Source organism: Euprymna scolopes, chromosome 34 (genome assembly GCF_053919585.1).
Source record: "Euprymna scolopes isolate OS-2025 chromosome 34, ASM5391958v1, whole genome shotgun sequence".
NCBI lineage: Eukaryota > Metazoa > Mollusca > Cephalopoda > Sepiida > Sepiolidae > Euprymna > Euprymna scolopes.
In genome coordinates this window covers 71,927,606-71,939,686 of record NC_136515.1, presented here as the reverse complement: position 1 = coordinate 71,939,686, position 12,081 = coordinate 71,927,606, and positions in this window count along the sequence as shown.

Below are 12,081 nucleotides of genomic sequence, written 5' to 3'. Positions count from 1 at the left end.
TTATTATTATTAAATATAATGTTAACAATTGTTATCACAATTATACTAATAATATTGATAGTTAAAATAATAATAATAATAATAATAATAATAATATTTAAAAAATTAGCAATGATAAGTGCACAGCTACAAGTCTTTTAGTCCAATCTTAAAAAATGTATAATCTTTTTTTTGTAGGTACATCCTCACCCTATTATTTGAAGTTGTCTCCTATTTTTTTATTTAAAAAGAATTCATGCCCCCTGCCAAATATTCGCAACGAATATTCATCTTGCTACTACAATTGTAATCAATTTCTTTAACTATCTAGTTTTGCTTAAAACTAAACAAAACTTCAAAGATATTGTTTAAATACGTCTTTTTTTTTTGCAATAGGGATAATGATTATATCTACATAACTAAACAGATGTGAATGTTGTAATTTGTTTAAAGGTGCCACAATCTGTTGAGCGTTGAATTGCGAAAACAGCTCACCTCAGAATCGTCTGCGCATTATTAAAGTCCAATTACTTAAGAATAAAAAAACAAAACGAGGATGTGAAGCTGATCTTATACTCAATGGTCAATAGCCTGAATTCTCGCCGTTCGTATGTAAATTAGATAGTCATAGGCTGTATAAAAGCAAGCCGTTTGGAAGTATGACGGAGTTCATTTGAAGTAGGCGAGCGTGCATATTTAGTCGTGGAGTATTATCTACTTATATAAACACGGAAGGTCAAAGGAGACCAGGAAAACAAAACAGTTTCGCACTGCTGAAGTAAACTACACTCTCACAGAGCAAAGACGAGATGTTGTAGCAAATAAAACAATAAAATAGGTTAGCTAATCCTAACGTGTATTAGCTGAGAAAGCAATACAGTTTGATACAATATTTCTATAAAGATCAAACTCCGTCTTTGTTACCTACCATGATAACAACCTATAAATTTGTGTTTTTTCATACCTATCCTAAACTAGCTGGATGATATACTTAAACATGATATTTTAATTTATGCATATATATATATTATTAAAGAATCAATCCTCGATTGATTATTATATACAAGCAGGACCCGTTAACCGACATTGCCCAGTCGTACAATACGCTTAAACATGATATTTTAATTTATACATATTGCATATGTATTATTATAGAATCAATCCTCTATTGATTATTATATATCACGAGGAATAATTGATCATTATATATGACGAGGAATAATTGATTATTATATATGACGAGGAATAATTTGCCTAGTGGACTTATTCGCAAAAAGCACATAGTTAAATTCTTGTTCTCATTGGAGTTCAAATAATTTTAATTTACCTATGAACATGTCTTCTAAAATATTACAGCAAATATCCAATTTAAAATCCACGCTAGCAGGCGCATGGTACACATCAAATCAGGCTGACTACCTTCGTCAATAAGAACAGACTTTTTTTTTATCAACGAGGATTTTATCTGTAAGAAGTTAACATCTAACAGATACAACGAAAAAAAAACAACTAAAAGCAACGGTCTTCTTTGATAAGGGTGCATATCAACACCGAAGTCTCAGAAAAAAACTATCTTATTATGTAATAAAATTGTCCTTGGCATTTCTTGATATTTAAATAATTTTAATTTACCTATAAAAATGTTTTCTAAGATGTGACAACCAAACTATAATTAAAACTCAGGCGAGCCGGCGTAGTGTGCACATCAATTCAAACTGACTACCGTCGTCAATAAGGACAGACGGTATACTTCTTCACTCCACGAGGATTTACTTTCCAAGGACTTAAATCTAACATGGAGAAAAAAACTTTAAAAAAAATAAACTAAAAACAAGTCTTCTTTGATAAGGATGTATGTCAACACCGAAAGTCTCAGAAAAAAATTATCATTTAATAAAATTTTCCTTAACATTTTTTAAATTTCAAATAATTTTTATTTAACTAATAGTTAATTTTTAAAGTTATATATCTAGTAAACCGTGATGAAACCTTAAATCTGTTACGTTGTTTATCTAAATCTCCCATTCAACTAGTAGTTGTATATTGTATGTTCGATATGCCTTCAATAAGTTTCGACTCTTTTCGTATGAGCACTTTTATTGTTAGTACACACACGAAACACCAATCCCAATCCGCGAAATCTCCTCCAGCTGGAATGAACTTGTTGTACCATTCCAAAATGTCTCGAAAGACCCATGGAAGTGCTCTTGTGTGAGCGCGTGAATGACACTCGTAACAGCCTCTTTCATTTCCCCAATGTCCTATAACGACAGCCTCAAAGGTTTTCCTTGAGCTTAAAGAAAAACAAAAATTCACAGGAAGCAAGATTTGGATTTTATGATCTTCCAACTCACACCGTTACATCATTCGTAAACATTTATGCTGACGACACTACAATCCATGGTAGCACATCAAGCATCGTAAACGACTAAGTACTCTCTGATTCTCTCCCATCTGATCTTGAGCACGTCGTACAATGGGGAAAGAGGTGGCTGGTTACTTTTAATGCATCTAAAACCAAGCTTCTATCTTTACATCATCAACGCTCCGATGCCCATCTGGCATTAATTGAAAGGAATGCCTCTCGTCTTTGGGAGGCTTAATATTTTGACAAGGTTCTTGGCTTGTCCTTTACTCCCGGAAGGAAACACATATATCAAATCAATTGCCAAGGTCACTGGAAAAATGGTGGGCTCCTTCTATCGCTCCAGTAGATATCTCCCTCCTGATGCAATTCTCTTCCAATATAAAACAAAGTACGGTCGACGATGGAGTACTGTAGTCACATTCAGAAGCGGTTTATCCTGTATTGACCGAGTTCAATATAGATTTCGTGGCTTAGTGGGGGATTCCATTTTCATTTCCCTGCAACCTCTTTCCCACGGAAGAGACGTTACGAGCCTGTCCCTTTTTATCGTTATTTTCATAGTACTGAGCTTCAACTATTGTTAACTCCCTGGTCCCCCCTCGCCAAACTTCCACGAAAAAACACTTGTCTAGCCAAAATCACTATCAATGATTTCTCACACTCTTTAGCTGTGCCTAAACCTAAATGTAGATTCCATGAACAACGCTTCTTTCTTAGAACTGCACGCCTGTGGAACTCTCTTCTTATTGTCTGCTTTCCAGCTGACTACAATCTGATTGTCCTCAAGTCCAATGTAAACAAGTTCTTGATGAACCGCCCCCCTAAGTAATCTAATTTACAAAATCCCTACTACTTATGTTTACTACGCTATAATCACATTGACGAATGTATACCCATTAACTCTTATCCTCTAATAGCCACCGGGCCTTGATAAGTGGTGATTTTTGCGTAAAAAAGGGTGAAGAACTATCTTGATTCTCAAATAGTTTGTAACAAATATGGAGGTGTGAAAAATAGCGCAAATCTCCGACATTTTCAGTTCCTCACAAATAATTCTGTGTACAGTTTTGACCCTGACATCAAACTGTGTATTTATTGTCTCTATAGGCACACGGTGGTCCTTATCTATGAAATATCTTATTTGGTCATGTAATTCTGGTGTTCTGACTTCCTTACTCCTCCCAAACTTCTCATCATCCCTCACAGACCCCCTGTTGTTTACGAATCTCTTTTGCCACTTAAAAACTGATATTCGATTCAGGCAAGATGGTCCAAAAGCAGTCTGAAGCATTCCATAGTAACCTGTGGCATTTTTCCTAGTTTAAATTAGAATGTTATTGCATATTCTTCTAAAGTGGCCTTTCGTCCAGATTGCATTTTTGAAATTCACCAGCTGTGACAATCAGGCTTTAGTACGATGTATGCTAATTCCTGCTGTAGCTGTTCATTCAAACCTGAAATCAAAAACATTGGTCAATCATCTCATAACATACTGAATTTTCAAGAGTCGACCACAATTTTAAATGCTTGTACAAAAACGTCTGAAACTTATTGAAAACACCTCGTACTTAGCCGACATAAATATTTCTACAAAAAAGACGTTTAATTTAAGAAATAAAAACAATTAGTGAACTGTCAGCGAAGACTGCCTTATACATTGCTATTTTATAGATTTATCGCTGTTATTGGCTTGTTTAATGATGAGTAAATATTTTTATTAAAAAAATGAAAAAGAAAAGAATGAAACCAATATCATGGATCAATTCGAGATCCATTATTTTAATGTGACATTTTATTTTTATTTTATTGTAACAAAATCTACTAGAAAGATTTACATATTTTATTTTAATGTAGAGTTTAATATCAAAATCCTGATTTTATTTTTATAATTAAAAAAGGAAACATGTGTAAATTGTTGTACGTATTTAAATGTGTTGACGTTAAATTGACTGACATTATATCATGAAAATGAATATAAAATCAGTTTACAAAACTTTGACATGTAATATACATTAATATTCATAAATAATTCCACACGATAAATGTGCATGGGGTAAAATACATTAAATACATAATAACTTAATACTGTTTATATATATATATATATATATATATATATATATATATATATATATGCATTGAGATATATGCATTTATATATGGATATACATATGAATACATATACATAATAACATATATATATGTATACGCAAACACAGACACGCACACATATATATAAATATATATATAAACATATATATATATATAGTCATCCACACACCGTACTGTTTCGCTGTTTCACAGCTCATCCGTGCTCTAGATAGCAACTGCCTCAAACCAGGATCGAAACTCGATCGTGCAAATGACAGTTAAGGCTTCTCACCACACACACATATATATATATATATATATATATATTTATATATATATGTGTGTGTGTCTGTGTCTGTGTCTGTGCGTGCGTGTGTGTGTATGTTTGTGTGTGTATATGTGTGTACTGAATCGGGAAGATTTAAAAAATTATTAGTCATTGAAAAAATAGACTTTAACAACTTTATTATACATAAATGTAATCTACATTTTTTGTAAATGAAGAAGCAATGGGGTTAGCATTTGAGGAGGGGGTGTAAACCTTACCTTTAGATGTTAGTTATCATAGAGCAATGGGCGGGTGAGCATCAGTTATTGGGCGGAGGAAAACCATTGTTTGCTTCATGAGAAGCTATTTCATGCTCAAAAAGTAACGGTATTGAGCGCCATGTTTGCAAAAGCAGTCTCGGTTAATGTTTTTTATGAAAATGATACTGGTCATGCAGTCACTGTAAATATTCAGCGCTATGTTGAGATGGTGAATAAAGTTTTCACTCATCTACTTGCTCGTTTGTGCAGTGGTTGAGAAAAAAAAAGTCCAACAAGATGGAGCTAAAAATCACAAGGAAAGAACCAATGCCCTCAATGTTTTATTTCAAGGTAGTGTCATTTCTCGCTGCGAAAATCTCCCTTGTCCCGCTCTTTCACGCAGTTTGAGTACATTTGTTTTTTACTGTTTTTAGGGGGTTATTGTTACATGATAAGGGCTGTCCCCTTTTCATGTAAGTATAAAAATAGAGAGATTTAGTTAAAATGAAAATGAAATAGCATAGACGAAATTCGAACCTCGTAATTTAGGTTTAGAAAGAGATTACGTGTGAGAATTAGAAAATGGGATGTAAAACAAACGATTGTTTAGCTTAGAGATAAAATAGTTTCAAGAAGAGAATGTGCACTGTCAATTTTGTTTTGAAAATTCAATTGAAAGAATGCAGCTACAAGATAATTTAATAAACATGTTTTTAACATATTGGAAATATAGGTTACTGAGAATATAGGTTAAAATTCCTTTTGTAAAAAAAGGAAAAGTTTTGGACACGTGAAAGAAGACACATGTTTTAACACGTGAAAGAAGACACATGTTTTAACATGTGTATTACGTCATGGAAAAATGGGAAGTTCTAGATATAGTTAGAAAACATTAGAGTGAAGAAAGGAGAAACTGGGAGAAACTCAGAGGGAGTTTGAGAACGACAGACGATAGTCTGTAGTTGGGATTTCGAACGTCTAGAAGCGAGACGATCACTTTTGAAACTTAATATGTGAAGCTTTGAATCCTTGATGATGAAAACCACGGCCGGTCGTGAGAAGAAATAAACCCATCATGTGTTTTTATAAACGTCGTCTTTTTGTTGTGATTCTACCAAAAGGTAAAGTGAAAATTGTTATTATAGGTCTATATATCTGTGTTATAAAATGTCTTGACATACACATCTTACATACATGTCTCGACATCTCATATCGACAATGTGAACTCTACTTCTCATATTCCACACTTCTAAGTAATAAACATTTAATATATATGAATCATTATAAACGAACAATCTCTCTCACAACATCCCTCTTACAACACATCTCTCTTCTAAGACTGCACTTTAATAAGACTCTTTTAATAAGTAAATATAACATTATCTTAAAACGAAAACGTTTGAAAATCACCCACCTTGAACAGTTCTAACTCTAAAAGAACGCATTGGAAATGAGATTGAAGCAATACCGGTAAATATGCTGCATGAAGTCATGTAGAACTTTTATATCCGAATCCAAGAACGCCATGCAACTGATGTTACTCATTGAAAATGAGTAATTTAAAAAAATAATATTGATTAGTCATTTTTAAATAACAGTAAAGAGTGTAGATTCCATTTCTGTAGAATAAAGTTGTTAAAATGTATTATTTCAATAACTAATTTATAGAATCTTCCCGATTCATTGAATCAATATATATATATATATATATATATATATATATATATATATATATATATATGATTATGAAACTCAAATGACCTTGTAACCGGTGCTGTAACCCAGCATCCAGTTTACGACTTCCGTGTGCGCATGCGTACATAAACATAAACCCATAATAAGCAACGCGACAATAAAACATATTTTACTGTGTACGTTTTTAGCGTCCCAATTTTTTTTTTGCGTTTAAATTATCCAAATAAATACACACACACACACATATATATATATATATATATATATAGATAGATAGATAGATATAGATATAGATATATAGATATAGATATAGATATATAGATATATAGATATACGAGTCTGTGCGTGTTTGTATCTGTGGAGATACAAGTGCGTGTTTAAGTTGTGTGTACCTTAATCAGGTATCTCTCACTAAGAGTATATATATATATATATATATATATATATATATATATATATATATATATGTGTGTGTGTGTGTGTGTGTGTGTGTGTGTGTGTGTGTGTACAGCGCTAGAAAATCAGGAAATGATGGTTCAAAGGAAAGTAAGCCGAAGTTATATAAAACAAGCATACAAACAAGTTCTGACTTGTGAATATCTCTCGCGAAAAATCAATAAAAGAAATTCTAATTTTACGCAAAGATGTTTGCGTCTTTATTCTTTTATTTCGTTTATGTACACGCGAGAGGATCGACTCCAAAATGGATTAACGCAAAGAAGCTTGTAGAGATTTTCTGAATTTTATAGATTGACAAAAATAAGTATGAAAACAATGTTGCATTGTAAGTGAATAACCGTAGTACAATCAGAAAAACATGAAATAAGCGCATGATTACATGTTTTGAATTAGACAAATTTTGGCGCGAGACTGAAATATTGGAATCTTGATAACGTCAATGTGAAATTATTTTAAATTACGCAGTTCATGATACATGGTTAATCTGTAGTCAGAAATTTCATCCAGGAATTCGGTAACTGAAAGTATATAATCGTTTTTGGAAGCAATCTATATTTCGTATTTCAAAAGATTTGAAACTAAGTAAGTTTGTTTGTTCGTTTTTGTTTTACGGCATATCAACCCTTTTCAGGTTATTTAATGCCGAATCCAGTAATTTTGAAAAGAGATTTTTTTTTAATAGAGTATATTTGTTTCTTTTTCGTTTTTTACATGATAGCCACCACTTGTCAAGGCCCGGAAGCCACTTGGGGATAAGGGTTATTGCGTGTACAGTAATCAATGGGATAGCATCGTAGTAATAGTTAGTATTGGAGATTTGATAAAGTGCCTTACTTAAGGGGGCGGTTCATCAGGAATTTGTTTACGTTGGACGTGAAGACATCCAAGTTGTAGTCAGGTGGGAAACAGGCAAGCGGAAGAGAGTTCCACTGGCGGGCACTTCTAAGAAAGAAGCTTTATTCATGGAATCTATGTTTTGGTTTTGACACAGATAACCCATAGTTGGGACCTTAAGAGATACTACCACTCCGGGTCAGAGTGGACCTGGGAGCAGTGGCAATTAAAGGGGGGATTTAAACTGAGTACACTTTGACTTCAGTGACTTAAAAATGGATACATTGGATTCATTTTGAAATAATAATGGACTTGCTGTGATAGAAATCAGAGTATCTTTGCATTCACTGCCGCCTTTCTGTTAATATTGTTTGAAGAGTCTCACACAGGTCACTATCACTGATTGCTCACTCATAAAAACAGATGGTGTTTATTGGAGTCTTAGCGACAGGAAGTTTTCCCAGATTTCCAATTTTTTTCGATAACCATTGAAAAACGCCTTTAATTTCCTGAGTACCTGTACTCACTAGGAGTGCCCACACAAGCCACTGTGATCATCTATACTTCGACGGACCTAATTAGGAAACATTATGATATGACATGAATTGTTTTTAATATACAAATAGGATTCACAATTTTGGTTATTAATTGAAATGTGCATTAACCATAGGTCGCAATTTCAACTTTTATTTAATTTTCAAACTACTCCTCAGGCAAGAGTTAGCCATTTAATAGCGGGAATATTGCCAATCAGCAGTACTTACACAGAGTGCAGTGTCATGGAATACTGCTGCCATATCTGGGCAGGAGCTGCTAAAAACAGCCTATCCTGGCTTGACAGAGTACAAAATAGACTTCGTAGCTTAGTGGGGGGTGCCCTTTTCTCTTTCCTGCAACCTCTCTCCCACAGAAGAGACGTGCGAGCCTATCCTTGTTTTATCGTTATTTTCATGGCAGATGCTCGTCTGAACTCCAATCCCTGGTCCCCCCTCGCCAATCTTTTTCGAAAAACACCCGTCTAGCTGAATCCACTGTAAAAAAATTTTCCCCACTCTTTATCTGTGCCTAAATTAAAGCGTAGATTCCATGAACAAAGCTTCTTTCTTAGCAGTGCACGCCTGTGGAAGTCTGTTCCGTCTACCTGCTTTCCACCTGACTACAACTTGGATGTCTTCAAGTCCAACGTAAACAAATTCCTGATGAACCGCCCCCTTAAGTAGACACTTCATTAAGTCTTCACACTAACGTGCTGTACTTGCAATAACCCTTATCCCTGAATAGCTTCCAGGCCTTGATAAATGGTGACCATCGTGTAAAAAAAACATCGGTCACAGGGACAAATAAACGCTAGTTTCTGCCTGACTTGTCCACCAAGTTTAATTTACGAATGTCCAACATTCTTTGCTGTATACACGTTGAATAAGGTACGCCGAACACGTGACTATTAAAGTAACATTTTTTTAAAGCCTATGGAATCGATAATAAAAGTCTCGATTCTTTCTGAAATGCAGTTATATTTAGTGAAAGTAAAATTCATACTATTCGTGACTTTCCGTATTACTTACAATATTCACACTAATTGTTAGCAAAGATGTATAGCTTTCCTTCCTGTTTCACTGGTAGTAAGTGTTATTATTGTTACTCCCAAGGAGTTTTACACAGGCCATCATCATTGATTACTTACCAGTTGTGTTCTCTGGCGTATCAACAAGAACCATCTCTCTAGAATTATATCTCTTTCGATAACCATTACAAATGATTTTATTATTATGGGCTCACAAGGAGTTTTCACACAGGTTATCAAAGATCTCATTAATTACAGCCTTACATGAGATTACTCCTCATTTTATATGTTATTATTTTGTTGTTGTTGTTGTTGTTGTTGTTTTTGTCGTTGTCGTTGTCGTTGTTGTTGTTGTTGTTGTTGTTGTCGTTGTTGTTGTCGTTGTCGTTGTCGTTGTTGTCGTCGTCGTCGTCGTCGTCGTTGTTGTTGTTGTTGTTGTTGTTGGCGTTGTCGTTGTTGTTGTTGTTGTCGTCGTCGTTGTTGTTGTTGTTGTCGTCGTCGTTGTTGTTGTTGTTGTTGTTGTTGTTGTCGTCGTTGTTGTCGTTGTTGTCGTTGTCGTTGTTGTTGTTGTTGTTGTCGTCGTCGTCGTCGTCGTCGTTGTCGTCGTCGTTGTTGTTGTTGTTGTTGCTGTTGTTGTTGTTGTCGTTGTCGTTGTTGTTGTTGTTGTTGTTGTTGTTGTTGTTGTTGTTTTGCGAATGGGAGATGACGGTGGCTAAGTGGTTAAGGACACGGACTGACAAATTCCAATTCAACTCGTTCCATAAAAACACCTTCACTTATGATTTAAAAAAAAATCTTCATGCGATCCGCCTTGCAAGTATCTGATGTCATTTAATAAAAGAATCTTAACTATAAAGATATCGGGGGGGGGGGGGCAATGCCAGCAACAGAATCACGTGACTCACAAGAAATGAATTAGTAAACGTGCTGAATAAATATTTCGTAGAAAAATGTCTAACGTACATTAATTGTTCTTTCTTAGATTTTGTTTTCTTTTAAATAAAGTGTATACAGGTTTTTAGTTAATGAGTATCGTCCAAAACAAGGCGTGAAGCCACTTGATGTAAAGCAAACTAAAAATAATAAAAATAATATTACTTCACGGTCAAAAACTTGCAAACGACTAGTGTCAGAATAGATTGTGACACCGGAAACAGCAATTCTTTCCTCTTTGTCAGAAACACCGCTCATAGAATGTGAAGATTAAAGGATGAAATAAGGGCAATGAAGGTTATGCGGATGACGTTAATAAACTATTTTCTTATTTTCTTTATTCGTTAGAAATATTTATTATGCATATTTGATATATAACGGTTATATTTGATACTTCTTTTTAACTCCTCGACCTAATGTTCACAGGGGACATGAGTTGGGACAGATACATTGCGAGCATTGCCAAGGCTGTTGGAAAGCAGGTGGGCTCTTCCTACCGTGCTAAAAAATTACTTACACCTGAAAGTATCCTCTACCTCTATAAGGCCACCATTCGCCCATGTATAGGGTATTGTTGTCACATTTCGGCTTATGCATCTGCTACTAGTTTCTCACCCCTGGACAGGGTTCAAAAGAGAGTCGCCAACCTGATAGATCCTGTACTGTCATCTAAGCTTCAGCCTTTGTCTCGTCGACGAGATGTATCTACATGTTCTACAAGTATTTTAATGGTGAATGCTCTGACGAACTACAAGCATTGGTACCCCCTTGACATAAATACCCCCGACAAACCCGACAAGCAGCAAAATCTCACCCTTACACAGTATAAGCCCCTAGGTGTAAGAAAGCTTTCTACTCTAATAGTTTCTTCCTCATAACTGCTAGACTTTGGAACTTCCTTCCGAGATTTATTTTCCAACTTTCCTGACATGCAGAAGTTCTAGTGTAATGGGAAAAAACATCTTGCTGCCCATCTCCCTTCACAATATCCCTGAAACTTATAATCCTCGATAATATCACCCTACTTCAAATTGGCACTGTGCCTTGTTTGGAGTAAAAATTGATATTTTTTTTTTAATTTTTCAAACTTATTTGTTTCCAAATTAGCAATGTAATGTTAATGGTTTGATTTCTGATGGAGACTACATTTTAATAATTATATATATTCAATCGATTAATACAGCTATGATATCTTGTTGGTACGGACCAGTCAGACAAAAATCAATATTCAATATTGTTAACAAGGGTACGATTTTTTATTATTATTAAAATCCTCGGCCGAATTTTCCTCGGGACATAACTTTCACAACTTAGCTGTCCCGGGAGAAACAGACCGAGAGAACAGCTTCAATACTAGTTGTCGACAATTATGGAGACAGTATATCATTAGAAGCAAGATACTGTTATATATATTACTGTGTTCATTAGTAACAACATGTTCGATGTCAGAATTTCATCTACAAAATAGAACAAAAATGATGAGACAAATTACTACAACAAAATTAAATGACACAACGATATTGTTGACAAATTAAACGCCATTATTATGACAAATTTACCTCCAAGCTAAATATACACAGTAAAAAGTAATGATTACACGCGCGTGCACACGCACACGCACACACACACA